The following is a 13,683-nucleotide window of genomic DNA, read 5'->3' on the forward strand; positions in this document are numbered from 1 at the left end:
GGGTAACTGCAGTATATGTTGGTTGCAGTATTTCTGTTTAGCTAATACTTAACGTCTTTTGAAATAATTTACATCTTTCTTACAGGCTAGTAGTGTGCATGACAACCAGTCAGTATTGTGAATGATTTACTTTTGTTTTCGGCTACTCTCTCTCGTTTTTTTTTTTTTTTTTGTATGGGATTCTCAGAGGCATGGCAGGTAACTTTTTGTAAATATTTTGAATTTTTATATGTAATATTGTCGCACAATGTTCTTGACATCAGCAAAACAAAATTTAACTTATTAGCTGAAGTCTCTAAACAAGCTGGTATGTTTTAGTCATTGCCTTGGAAAAATGGGGAGGGTTCTTTCCTGCTGAAAACTACAGTGGGTCAGTGTATCCATGGCAGTAAGTCTGTTACACAGAGACAAAAGCTCATGAAATGGTGTCCACCTCCCAGTCAGAGGGTTGCTGCAGTATGATAGTAAACTCCACATTAAATAAAGGTGCATTCTTCTCTGGTATGAAATGATTGCCCCTCTTCCAGTCTCACCATTTAGCTCCTTCCCTTACACATGTCCCATGGTGGGATGCACTTGTCTTGTATCTCAGTCCTTACTGTGTATCAAGGAGAGTCATAGATGTTCATTGGTCACTATAGCAAGAACAGCACAGAGCTTGTTCTGTACACAGGAACGGGAAATGGGCATTTCAAGACAGAATTAGTCTTCTGTTTTGTTTTATTGCACTATTGAACAAGTTTAGTGTGCTGAGCATATGACCGTATGCCACTTGTGGAAGATGTCACACAGTAAAATAACACAAGATGTGACTATACTGTGGAAGGCAGGGTGCACAGCAGAGAGGTGGTAGCTTTTGTGATGTGTAAAGTTCTGTTATCTGCTTGCAGTGGGTTGGCCAAGTACGTATTGTCAGTTGTGCACAGAACCAGCATGCTGTCCAGTGCTGTAGAATACTGAAGCTCAGCACAAGTTGAAGCTGCCAGTTGTTTATGTCCAGCAGTATGATAAGGATGGGCCGTGTGCAGTGCTTGTTGGTAACCTGTTGCTTACGTGCTTTGCATTGTCTCATTGGTTGTAGCATGTCTATGATGGTAGTAAAGAGCAGTACTGCATTCCTCCCCATTTACAAACTAAGACTGTATACCTTCCATTGGTCTATGTCCATTGTTTGCAAGGTATGTGGATTTTTTTGCTGTGGGCTGCAATTCTCCATTGATGCAAGTCACTCTGAACCATTCACCATACACAGCACGTACAGTTGTGCATCACTGCATGTTGTACACAGGCTGTGTTGCTGATGGTCTGCAAACCTGTTCCTGTGCAGGCTTGAGTAGCATGAAGAACAAGAGAGGGCATGAAGTAAATTTAGATGAAGGCTGATCCACACAGATGAGAGGCACAAGTAATGGTCGTGTCACACACCCCACATTACTGATTAATGTGGACCAGCCATCATTTTCAGATTTCTGCATACACAGCCATAGACGTAAGGCTTCAATTATACCGTTTAGTCATTCTGCCATTGTCGTACAGTTCCTGTGCAAGGTACAAACCCACATTTTTGGGATTGTGTACACCTGACTGATAGCACAGAGGCGTAACATGCTCAGCTACACTTCTGCTATGGGGATCCAGTATGTTCTATCCAGGCCTGGTATTAAATTATGTCCATAGCACCTGTGTCTGTTGAGATTCAGCACCATCTTATTTCACCCCTCTGTGTGGTTAGTAGAACCACTCTTTTGCTTTGTTGGCTTCATAATAGTGATTTATGATTGGTGCACTGAAATATAGGTATACAGAGTGCAATATTTGCATGTACACTAAATACCTGGTGCTTTTCTAGTACATGCTGAAGTGTCTGACACCTTTTGCCTGTCTTGGCCATTTTTGAATTGCAGAAAGCCATGGAGGCTCCCCTCCAAACACAGTAGTGGTACACAGTGCACATGCTGTTGATTAATACTGCTGCCTTTTTGCTAATAAGAGACCAACCATTTGTGTTTGTCTTCTTTGGTAATGTTTGTGCACAGCAAAATAAGTTTTGATATTTAAAGGATCAGAACTTAAACACCATGTGTTGTACTGCATTTTTTTGGATTTGTGGTATGATTTTTTTTGTTTCTTATAAAACAGGACAACTAATATGTTTAAATATTTGGCTTAAGTGGTTTTAAAGATGCACTGTTACAGTCTAGAATCACCTATCCCCATTTGTTTTTTTCTTTAGCTCCTGATGCTGTTTTACATGCAAACAAGTTATTTGGTAATGCCAGTTTGAGAAGGGGCTGTTGCAGCACCTTGCTAAACTGAGTAGTACAGGTCTTAAGTCAGCATCTTCATAAATTATTTTTTAATTTATTATTTTAAGGAAAAGAGGTCTAATCTAAAATGCAGAGGAATCATTAGAACAGCAGCACTATTTCCCCAAAGTGAGAAAAGTGAAGGTTGTTTCAGTTGTGTGTTCTTTTACTTCCCCAAGTAGTTCTGTGTATAATTCTTCTGAAGGAGATTGGTGTTTCAGAAATGTTCACAATTTTGGGAGCAGTTTTCTTAACTGTAGTTTGAGTAAACTATGAATAGTTTCAGTGATCAAGTTTATAAATGTCAACTTTACAATATAAAATCTGAATGGAAATTGAGAAAAAGATACCCAGTACTTAATGTGAGCCCATTTGGCTCTGGCATCTGGTTTTTGTTAGGAGTTTACCTTAATATCTGGGAAAAATGCAGAAAATCAGAGATTGTTGCCCAGTAATAAAAAATTGCAGTCCGCTTCATTCAGTAATATGCCTTTGCACCTCGTGAAAATCTACTGCCAATCATTAGCGGACCGGAGTTCCGCTGTGGCGACCCCTAACCAGCCAAAAGACAACAACAACCACCTAGCCATTAGGTGTAAAATATCAATTTTTAGGAAAAATAAAATATATTTTTCATGGTAGCTGTTGCAGTAGTCATAGGCTAAGGAGTTGGAGGATGTTTCCTCTAGTTATTTTTTTGCTGTTCGATTAGTGATACTGAGATTGCATTTAGGGTGGCTGCACTCATCATCCTTGCTGGGTGTTTTTAAGTTACGGGGGTGTAGCAAGTTTCCCCTCATGGAGTATGGAGAGATGCCCCGCCCCCCAATTTCAGACTTAAGTGTTTACTGCTGTTTTTCAATTGTTTATGATTGAACAGTTATCCATTTGGTGGGATGGTAGTTGATCAAGCATTCATTTATTAACTAGGTAGGTGCACTGGTCTAGGGAGATTTTTCAGGCATGACACAAAATTGCAGAAGCCTGAGTTTGCTATAAAACTTGGGGGGATCCATGGATCAAGGAGACTTGGCCCTTGTTGTGGGGCAACCCCCCAATCCAAAAATGTGCACTGTTTTTATGGCTTTTTTTCAGCAATATTTCAGATAGATCATTACATTTTTCTTGAATATTTAACCTTCCCCAGGCAGTGTGTTTACATTTGTCTTTGCTGGGTTTTTTCTTTTGTTCTGCAAATCCAGATCATATAACCACAATCCTTAGATTATATCACATTGAGTTGTAAAGTACCAGCTTTGTTAAATTTTACAATCTTAACTAACGTTGGTTTGATTATGTTGTAATCCTTGGTAGTTTGTGGTTCCCTGTTAGGCTGGCAAATAAGTGAAACCCTGATAAAACAAATGTGTAACACAAAAATAAGTCTCTTACTAATTTTGATGTTTGTTCAGGCGAAACCCTCTATCAGAATCTACCACATTAAATTTGAAAGTTGTAGTATTTTGGAATGCATTATTCACATGTGCAGCTGCTGCATGCACAAACTGATTCATTTGATTGTGGGGATAGACAGCAATCATTCTTTCTAAGACCTTCCACCATAAAATAGGAAGTGTTTAGAAAGTGAGAATGAGAGTTTTTGGAGTGTCCAGTTTCAACTTGCATGATATATGTATTTATGAAGATTGTAAAAAGCTGCATGTGAGTTTAAATGTGCATACTTGAAACAGGGTGTTTTTGCTGCTTCCTTTCTGTGGTGTATTGCTTGTTTCTCTTTTGATATTGATTCAAGATTATCTTTTAATGTCCAGCATAAAGCATACCGACCATATTATTTTACATAAGTGGAAACTTATTTTCACAGTACTGAGACTGTGCTGTATGTATATTTCAGTTATGAGTTTAGCTTTAGTAAATACATGGAATAGCCACAATAGTGACTTTTTTTGAAGGCTGTAGACTTGTCTGCCTTTTATATTTTCTTAAAATTGTAGAGTGTACAATTGCTGTATTTATAGACATGTATTGCTTATCAGAGAAGAGTTGCAGCTCTGAGATGTTTTGAAATATGCTAGAGTTTTCATTTGGCTGTGTTATCTAATTTACTTAGCGAAAAGTAATTATGTTCATATTTTTCTTTCTTTTGGGCAGATTTGTTTGTGGTCAGGGTCATATCATGAGATGTTCCACTGATTCTCATGACACTGGGCAAGTGCCTTTTGTAGTCTCCTGTTGCTGGCTATTTCATTCCTGGCTGTTCTGGACTAAGTGAGCATTGTATAGCAGGCTGTCATAAATCATCATTGGGCAGCTGTCCTCTGCAACATGTAACCCCACCCCCAAACTATTATCTAGCACAAGGAGTAATTTATAGCTCTGATGGTGAGTGTTTCACACACTGTTGCTGTCAGTATCTGTCATACTCTAATCTAAAATGCAAAGGAAGCATTAGAGCAGCAGTTTGGTCCTAGCAAGTTTCCTGGTAAAGGAGAAAATATTTAAGGATATTGGCATTCCCATGTTTCAGCCTTATTCCAGAATCCAGGACATTTATTTTACAAACTGTGGTAGGGGCAAGGGTTTTCTATTGCCTTTGTACTTCGTATGTCAGATGGCTGTGCTTTAAAAACAGTTTTGGATATAGTACCAATACATAATTTAGCCAAAGCTAAAAATCATCTAAAAACATAAAAAGGGAGTTGTCTAATTTTAGGGTTTTAGCATGCTGGAAAATTGAGACAAGCCCATTTATCTGTTCTCCACTTATTTCAGGTATATAGGGCATTTTGTTTCTGTAAATGTATCCTAAACCATAGCTGAGAAGTCAAGGCCACTTTTTGAAACTGGAAGAAATGCTCATAAATAAGATTAGTTGCAACTCTGTTTTCACATTTTATGCTTCATCTCCACTATCAATAAATTTTTATGCTAAAAAAACAGTTTTGTCTCAAATCATTTTGAGAGATTGATTATACCCTTGGGGGAAATTGGTTAGAAGAAGATTAAATGCAGGCAAAAAAAAAAAAATCTGTCTAAATACCAATGCATGAATATTTGGAGTTCCACCAGGCTGTTCAGGTGCAAGAAAGGGGTCTGCACCATACTCACAGTAGCTGGAGAAGATTTTGGGTGGCTTGATTAGTGTGAGAGATTGTGCTGGTCAGGATTCTGTATTTGTGGTATAAATGCGTCTCTGATTTAGTCTTTTCTGCTTATTAAAATTACAAATGAAAAAAAATCACGGCCAGCACTCAAAATGTGGAATCAACAATCATTTTAATGTGGTAGCACTATTATTAAAAATACATTCTTCTAGTCTTTTGTTCTTCCCTCCAGCTTGAAGATATGATGAACAGTGAAGTATTTTGCCTTAGCGGTAGCCTGCTTAAGGGCAAGACAGGTCCATGGTAATAGTTGTGGTTACTGTATGTGGGCCCTAAATCTACTGTTAGGCTTATGTATTTGAAGAGGCAAGGCTCAGGTTTTGTTTTAATGAAAACAATATTTACCAGTTTTTTTCTACAGCTGTTGAGCTAGGTGCAGCTGGCTTGAGTAGCATGATGGGCATCCTTGTGATCCATAGTAGAAAGCGCTAACCATGTGATTACTATGCTTTTGGGTTTGGGGGGTGGTGCTCTTATAAAAGAGGCTGTCATTGGAGAGAGAGTTCTGTCCCAAAAAAGATTATTTATCAGGGTAAGGAAATTATTAAAAATTACCATTTTCAGGCCCCACCTGTGAAGAAACAACACAACAAAGACAATACAAACATAATAAGTTGCATAAACACCAACTAAAATAGCTTGAATAATACAGTGGATAATAGCAAAAATGAGTAATTTTAATATAATAAATAATGGTCCTAAAACACAAGGTATTTACCAGCCAGAGTGGAAAATGGTGCCACTAGTAATAGTAAATGAAATAGAAGAAGAAATTCTACTGAGTTGTAGAGGATGTTAGCTGATGTGATTAGGGGAAAGGGGTGTCATTCCAGCAGTAGTGTGTTACAGGGGTAAGTGTAAGGCAGTACCATATATGGGAAATCAGAACAACCCCTTGAGGGCTGGTAGTGGTGAGGCATCTTTTCTTAAAGGAAAATTCCACCCTCACATTGAAATTCAACCCAGTTTCTTTTATAAGGTATCATTAGATCCAGCCCAGATGGAGCTTTTGCACATTCCCAAACAAGCAGCACCAGAAACATTAGATCCAGGCATTTGAACTTTGCTTGCAACATAAATAGAACATGATGGTGAGACAGCTATGTGTCTGAAAAGATCCCCATGCTGTGGAATAGGTTCCCCACAATGGGAAGCAGAGTCCAACCCTAACTATTCAAACGTAACCTGGACTATTGGATGGGAAACCTTAAATTCATCCCTGGGCTGGCCCCATATATCTTATAAATGGAGGCCAACAGTAAGTCTTCCCTAACTAACCCCCCCACACACACACACACATACATACATACATACATACAACTTTTTAGCAGGCTGTTAACTTGTTTACCTGTCTTAACAAACACCTGTTACCAAGTAAGATGCACATGTTACAAGGGGACGCAGTTGGGTTGGGTGGGGAGGCTATTCTTAGAAAACTTCTGATGCTCTTTAGTCAAGTGTATACCAGTGAACCTAATGATAGCAGTCACATAACTGTGAGAGTGTCAGGGCCTGTGGAGACTGATGCAGAAATGGCAGAAGCAGCTGGACCAGTTTTGAGAGGGAAGTACTTGAATTTACAAATGTTAGTGGGTTTTATCCAGGAGGAAGAGTCCAAGAATGAAGAGGAGACTGACAGTAATACAAATGTGGAAGGAATTCTACAGAAACAGGAAACTTCTGAAAATGTCAATGAGAAACTGGGAGAGAATTAAATAAATGTTGGAATTGATAGAATGAATCTGGGTATGTGTTAATCTGGCAGACAAGATGATTGTAAGGACATACACCTGCAACAGGATCAAGTGAGAAGAACTGATAAAAGTGCCGAATGGAGAAATACAAAGACTTGTACTGAAATTGAGTCAAGCATGCATTGGAAGAGAGGCACAGGAGTTCAAAGTAACACTGAATGCCTGAATGTGCAGAGTCAGAGAACAATGACAAGCCATTAAGAGGTATGACAGTAGGGATATTATTTTGCCACTGGGTTTTGATTTAAAAGACAGAAGAGCATTAATTCATTTGGGTAATTAAGACTTTTGTGAAGTGTCATTTAAATTTGTTTGTTAGCAGAATGCTTTATAAAAATGTCACAGGGAAAGACAGCCCCATGATTCAGTAACGCCTACACTATATACACTGTTCTGAGTGAACAGACATAAATAGAAGTTATGTCCTTACCATAACGTTCCATGTGGAGTGTTCATCTCGCCTTTGTTCTTACACATGGGTTCAGAGCCGATCCTCGGCTCCGTGTCGGCCGCTTGCAAGCTCTGCATCGAGAAGAAGCTCGAGACAACCTAATACCCACAATCCCCCTCTGCCTTTACCTCAGATCTAGTTTGCAAGCAAACCAGTAGTCAGATAGAGCACACTCATGCTTATATCACATATGCACAGAACTAAGAGTCTATATATATATATACACATATACACATATATATACATGTCAACTATATACACAACAACTGCAATGCAGAAGCAGAATGCCCCAGACCAGGCACCAAACTGAACGCTCTTCCTAAGGGCGGAGGGTGGGAATGTAAGAACAAAGGCGAGATGAACACTCCACATGGAACGTTATGGTAAGGACATAACTTCTATATGTGATAGTGTTCAATCTCGCCGCTTGTTCTTACACATGGGTAGCGCCCCTAGCTCCTTGTTCCTGAGGAACTCACGGAAGGACGTTCTTGAGCACAGTGGAACCAAAGGTTGCCCTGTCCCTAGAAACCTTGTCTACCTTATAATGAGAAATGAATGTATGTGGTTTAGACCAAGTAGCAGCCGCACAAATAGCGTCTAGTGGTAGGCGAGCTGCATGAGCCAGGGATGTAGACACTGACCTTGTGGAATGTCCTTTGGGTTTGTGCAACAGAGTTTGATCTGAAGAATCATAGACATAGATGATACAATCAGTTAACCACTTAGAAAGAGTTCTTTTGGTAACCGCTACTCCTTTCCTGTTATCAGCAAAGGCTACAAAAAGTTGATCAGATTTTCTGTGATCTTTTGTTCTATCCAAGTAAAACCTTAGTTGTCTGTGGACATCTAATTTGTGTAACATATACTCCATTTTATTGGAGTGATTCTTGAAGAAAGTGGGTAATTCAATGGACTGATTAATATTGTTAACAGAACAAACTTTAGGAAGGAAGGATGAATTAGTGCGAAGAGAAACTCTGTCAGGGTGAAAGATCAAATAAGGGTGTTTAATGGAGAGAGCTTGAAGTTCAGATACTCACCTAGTGGATGTAATGGCTACCAAAAAGAGAGTCTTCCACGACAAAAATTTCAATGGGCAAGAGGAGGCTGGTTCAAAGGGGGGCAGCATCAACTTAGATAATAATAAGTTTAGACTCCAAGGTGACGTAGGAGATCTAATTGGTGGTCTAATATGAAAAGACCCTTTTAAAAAGGCTTTACAAAGTCTGTGGGCCATAACAGGAGCCCCACATTCTTCCACATGGAAATTAGAAATGGCAGCCAATTGAACTCTTAATGTGGCAGGAGAAGCACCCTGATGGAACAATTCTGTTAAAAACTCTAATATTTTATTCAAAGGAGCTATAACAGGGTCCACTTGCTGTGTATTTGCCCAGAATACAAAGCGCTTCCATTTACTAGTATATGTTTTAGTAGTGGAAGCTTTATGGGAAGCCACTAATCTATTCTGAACTGCAGGTGAAAGAAGATCAGACCTGGCTAAGTTGGGAATTGGAGCAGCCAAGCTGCTAGATGGAGGGACAAGAGCGAGGGGTGGGGAGCCCCTGACGAGTGAGTCAATAGATCTGGCTCTGGGTCCAGGATCCAGGGTCCCCGAATGCAGTGTGTCATGAGGAAGGGGAACCAAATTTGACGAGACCAGAATGGGGCAATGAGGATTATTGTCCTGTGTAGGTTGTTGGCTTTCTGGAGAAACTTTGTGATCAGGGGGAAGGGAGGAAATGCATACAGGAGACCCAGGGGCCAATCGTGAATCAGTGCGTCCCTGGGGACTTCCCCTGGAGGGGGTAATAGGGCAAAGTAGCTCCTGCATTTGGCGTTCATTGGAGACGCAAACAGATCGCAGGAAGGCTGGCCCCACGTGTGGAAAATCTTTTTCGCAACTGACTGTTTTAGGGACCACTCATGCGGTAACAGTATTGCTCTGCTCAGCCTGTCGGCTATGACGTTGGATGACCCCGGGATGTGCGTTGCTATCAGAAAGCGACCCGTGGACTCCGCCCATTGCCAGATTCTCATGGCCTCTCTGCATAGCTGATAGGACTTGGTTTCCCCTTGCTTGTTTATGTACCAGACTACAGACATGTTGTCCGTCTGAACTGCAATAGTTCCCAGAGGAAGAAGGGGAGCAAAGTGTTGCAACGCTAGAAACACTGCCCTCAACTCTAGAACATTGATGTGCAGATTGTACTCTAAATTGGTCCATTCGCCTTGGACTGTCTGTCCCTGAAAGATGCCCCCCCACCCTATCAGGGAAGCGTCCGTGGTCACCGTAGCTGTCGGCGTGGGTAGCACAAATGGTCTCCCCTTGGAAAGGTTGCAAGTCTGAAGCCACCAGTTTAGGTGTGATTTGCATGTGTTCGTTATAAGAATCTCGTGTGTCAGAGGTAGTTGTTGGAACAACCATTGTGCAAACAGTAGCCATTGTAGGACTCTCATGTGCAGTCTTCCCAAGGGTATTGCAATAAGAGAAGCTGACATGAGTCCCAAAACCTTCAGTACCAGTTTTGCTGGAGATTTCCTGGACAAGAGAAGAAGACGTATGTGAGTCTGAAGTGAAAGTATCCTTTCTGGAGGAAGTCTTAGAATTAACTGATGTGTATCTAATTCGCTCCTATGAATAAGATAAGCTGTGATGGCTGTAGTAAGGATTTTCCAAGTTTACGGAAATTCTGAGGTGAACACACAGTTGAAGAGTGTAGTCTCTGGCCTGTACTAGTTGACGCTGGGTGGTGGCAGAAAGGAGCCAGTCGTCCAGATACGGAAACACCTGGAATCCTAGGCGCCTCAAGTGAGACGCTACCACTGCCATGCATTTGGTGAAGACCCTGGGGCTGAGGTCAGACCAAAGGGCAGGGCTCGAAACTGAAAGTGACTGGCACCCAGCCGAAGCGCAAATGAGCTCTGGATGCGCTGGGCATTTTGATGTGGTAGTATGCATCCTTCAGATCTATTGAGCACATCCAGTCGTCCTTCTGTAAGAATGGAAGGATCGATTGAAGCGTGACCATTCGGAACTTTTCTTTCTTGACGAAGGTATTGAGGTCGCTTAGGTCCAGAATGGGCCTCCAGTCCCCTGTTTTCTTTGGAACTAAAAAGAACCTTGAGTAAGTTCCGAATCCTCTTTGGTCCGCTGGGACTGGTTGGATGACTCTTTTTCTAGCAGCTTTGAAATTTCTATAGCTGCTGGCTCTCGCAGATGGGGCGGCACATCTGGGAGTCTTTTCTTTGGAATGGGATAGGATAGAAATGGTATATTGTAACCTCTGGTAACCACGCTTTTTACCCACTTGTCTGTAGTTAATGTTTTGCCAGGCCTGAGGGTATAAAGCTAAGCGACCCCCGACTGCCTCCAGAGCAGGACAGTCGGGCCTCCTCTCAGGAGTGCTGGAAAGGTTTGCCAGGGAGTGTATCCCTGTCACCTTGATTCTGCGGATCCCCTCTGCCGCCAGGGCGGCGTCTTCCACCTCTGCCCCCTCCTCTGCCTCTAGAAGGGCATCACCCTGTGTGCCTGGGAAAGATCCTTGGGGTTTTCGAAACCACATTTTTCCACCACGTTGCCCTTTGGGGTACGGTCTGGTTGGGGTGGAAAAACAGACTCCGACAGCAGACAGAGTCTTTCCCTCCTGCTCACACCGGGTAAGGGTCTCCTTTACTTTGGGGCCAAAAAGAGTGGCACCGTCAAATGGGGCGTTAGTAAAGGAAGACTTGAAGGCTTCCGCAAATGAACATAAGCGCATCCAGGATTGTCTGCGAAGAGCAATCGCTGAAGCTGCTGCCCTACTCGAACCTTCGGCTGCGTAAGAGATCAGCCTCATGGACGAGTTCACAATGGATGTAAGGGTATTAAGTTGCGCTGTCACTTTCTCTGAGACAGCAGCATCTGTAGTACCCTGGAGGGTATCTCCCAACTCTTTGACTAGATCCCTCTGTAGTCGTGTAAAGTGGGTCAAATAGTTCAGGGATCACATGGAAAAAAACGCTGAACTAAAAATGCGCTTCCCATACCTGTCCATAGTCCTAGAATCTTTATTAGGGGGATGGACAGATGAGGAAGATTCCGACATCTCCTTTTTCGTGGCCGCTGCCACCACCATAGCGTCCACTGGAACTCCTTTTGTCAAGTAAGTCTTGTCCTGGGGTGCAGTGATATACTTATTGGGTTTCCTAGGGACTGGTTCCACTGTGTCAGGAGCCTCCACGCCTTCGAGCAATAAGTTCCATTAATTCATCGAAGGGCAGAGTGACCCAGGAGGAGGAAGGGCGAGCACCGAATGCCTTCAGCAAGACTGACTCATCCTCAGAAGGGGGAAGGGACTGCCAGTCACCTCTCTGTTTCAGGATCTCCAATATGTCAGAAAAAGAGACATCTTCTGAAGGTGACTTAGGGGACCCTTCTGACTCATCTAAGTCAGTATCGGATGTCAAGGATTCTTATGGAGAATCTAAGTGTCTCCTCTTACACAATCTTTTCCTAGGGACTTCTTCGTGGGGAGCTTCCGAAGAAGCCTCCGAGGAAGAGGGGGCACCCTCCAGGGGTGGCTGAGACACCGGTGCTCGACGCTTGGATGTGGCCGTGGGTGCAGAGGAGGATAACGGCCCTTTATGGGGAGGAGAGGTTGCTTCTACTGATGTGGTTGTCTGGGTAGACAACACCTTCCTCATGAGATCGAAAGCCCCCGGGTCCCGAGTCGAAGAATCTCCCGGTTCCGAAGAAATGGGAAGAATCCCAAACAGGCACGAAGGCATCGACCCGAGGACGGAGCCGAATCGATCCGCCGAGGCCCGAGGGAAGAGTCGGAACCGAACGCCGGTTCGACTCGGCCCCGGAACCAAGGACAGATCGTCGGCTCCGAGACTCCGGTACCGGGTCCGACGGAGTCGAGGTGAGAGGAACAGACCGAGAAAAGGACGGTTCTGGACCCGAGGGCTCCACAATCAGAAGATCAACCTCTTCCGCTCCAAAGACTGGACAGGTCTCGGAGGAGGAATGGATGGAGACAATGGAAGGCCTTCAAGTTTCGACACCAACTGGGTGGAAACCGAAATAAGTTTGGATAGAGCCGAATGCTCCAATAACTTCTGCACCACACGATCCACATCGACATCGGAGAGCTTAGAAGAAGAACGGGTCGAAGGAACCGAAGACGGAGCCGACCTCAATAGAGTCGAGGGAGCTCCATCACCGGTTCCAAGACTCGAGGCTCAGGAACTGACACCAGTTGAACACTCGGCCCCGAAGTCTGAGGAACCGGTGATCTAACTTTACTCGAAGAGCTCGGAGCCGATGACTTGGGCTCCGACGTCTTCGATTCCTTCGAGGATTTGGATGCCTGGTCTGAAGCATCCAGAGCCTCCTGAAAGGAAGGTTTTAATAACCCCCTGTCCATGAGTTTCCTGCGCCTATCTGTCATGACCCTCCCACTAAAAGAGTGACAAATTGAACAGTCCTCTTGTAAGTGGAGAGGGCCAAGGCAGTAGACACAGGAACTATGGTTGTCAGTAACTGACATTTTTTGGCCACACTGGCAACGTTTAAAGCCTGACTTAATTTTCTCAAAGAGAAAAAGTCAAGTCCAGTATAAGAGACAAATCCAATAGAAAAAAGTCGAATCCGATATATATGTTAGTCCGGTGTCAAATTTAAGTAAGGGGTGGAAGGCCCCGAAAAACTCTAACCAGTTAAATAAACTTAACGGTACCGAGAATTTCTACCTACACACACACATACACTATGTCTACCAAAAAGTACTTTTAGAACAAATTTTTCTAAAATATAGCAAAATTAAAGTTATATCTTATCTCAAGTTGCTCGAGCTAGATCCCAGCGATGCGAACGCAGCAGCGGCAAACTAGATCTGAGGTAAAGGCAGAGGGGGATTGTGGGTATTAGGTTGTCTCGAGCTTCTTCTCGATGCAGAGCTTGCAAGCGGCCGACACGGAGCCGAGGATCGGCTCCGAACCCATGTGTAAGAACAAACGGCGAGATTGAGCACTATCACATCTTGCACCTTTTTCCTCCT

The sequence above is a fragment of the Protopterus annectens genome, chromosome 13.part0, assembly GCF_019279795.1.
Source record: "Protopterus annectens isolate FY-2018-M chromosome 13.part0, PAN1.0, whole genome shotgun sequence".
In the NCBI taxonomy this organism is placed as follows: Eukaryota; Metazoa; Chordata; order Ceratodontiformes; family Protopteridae; genus Protopterus; species Protopterus annectens.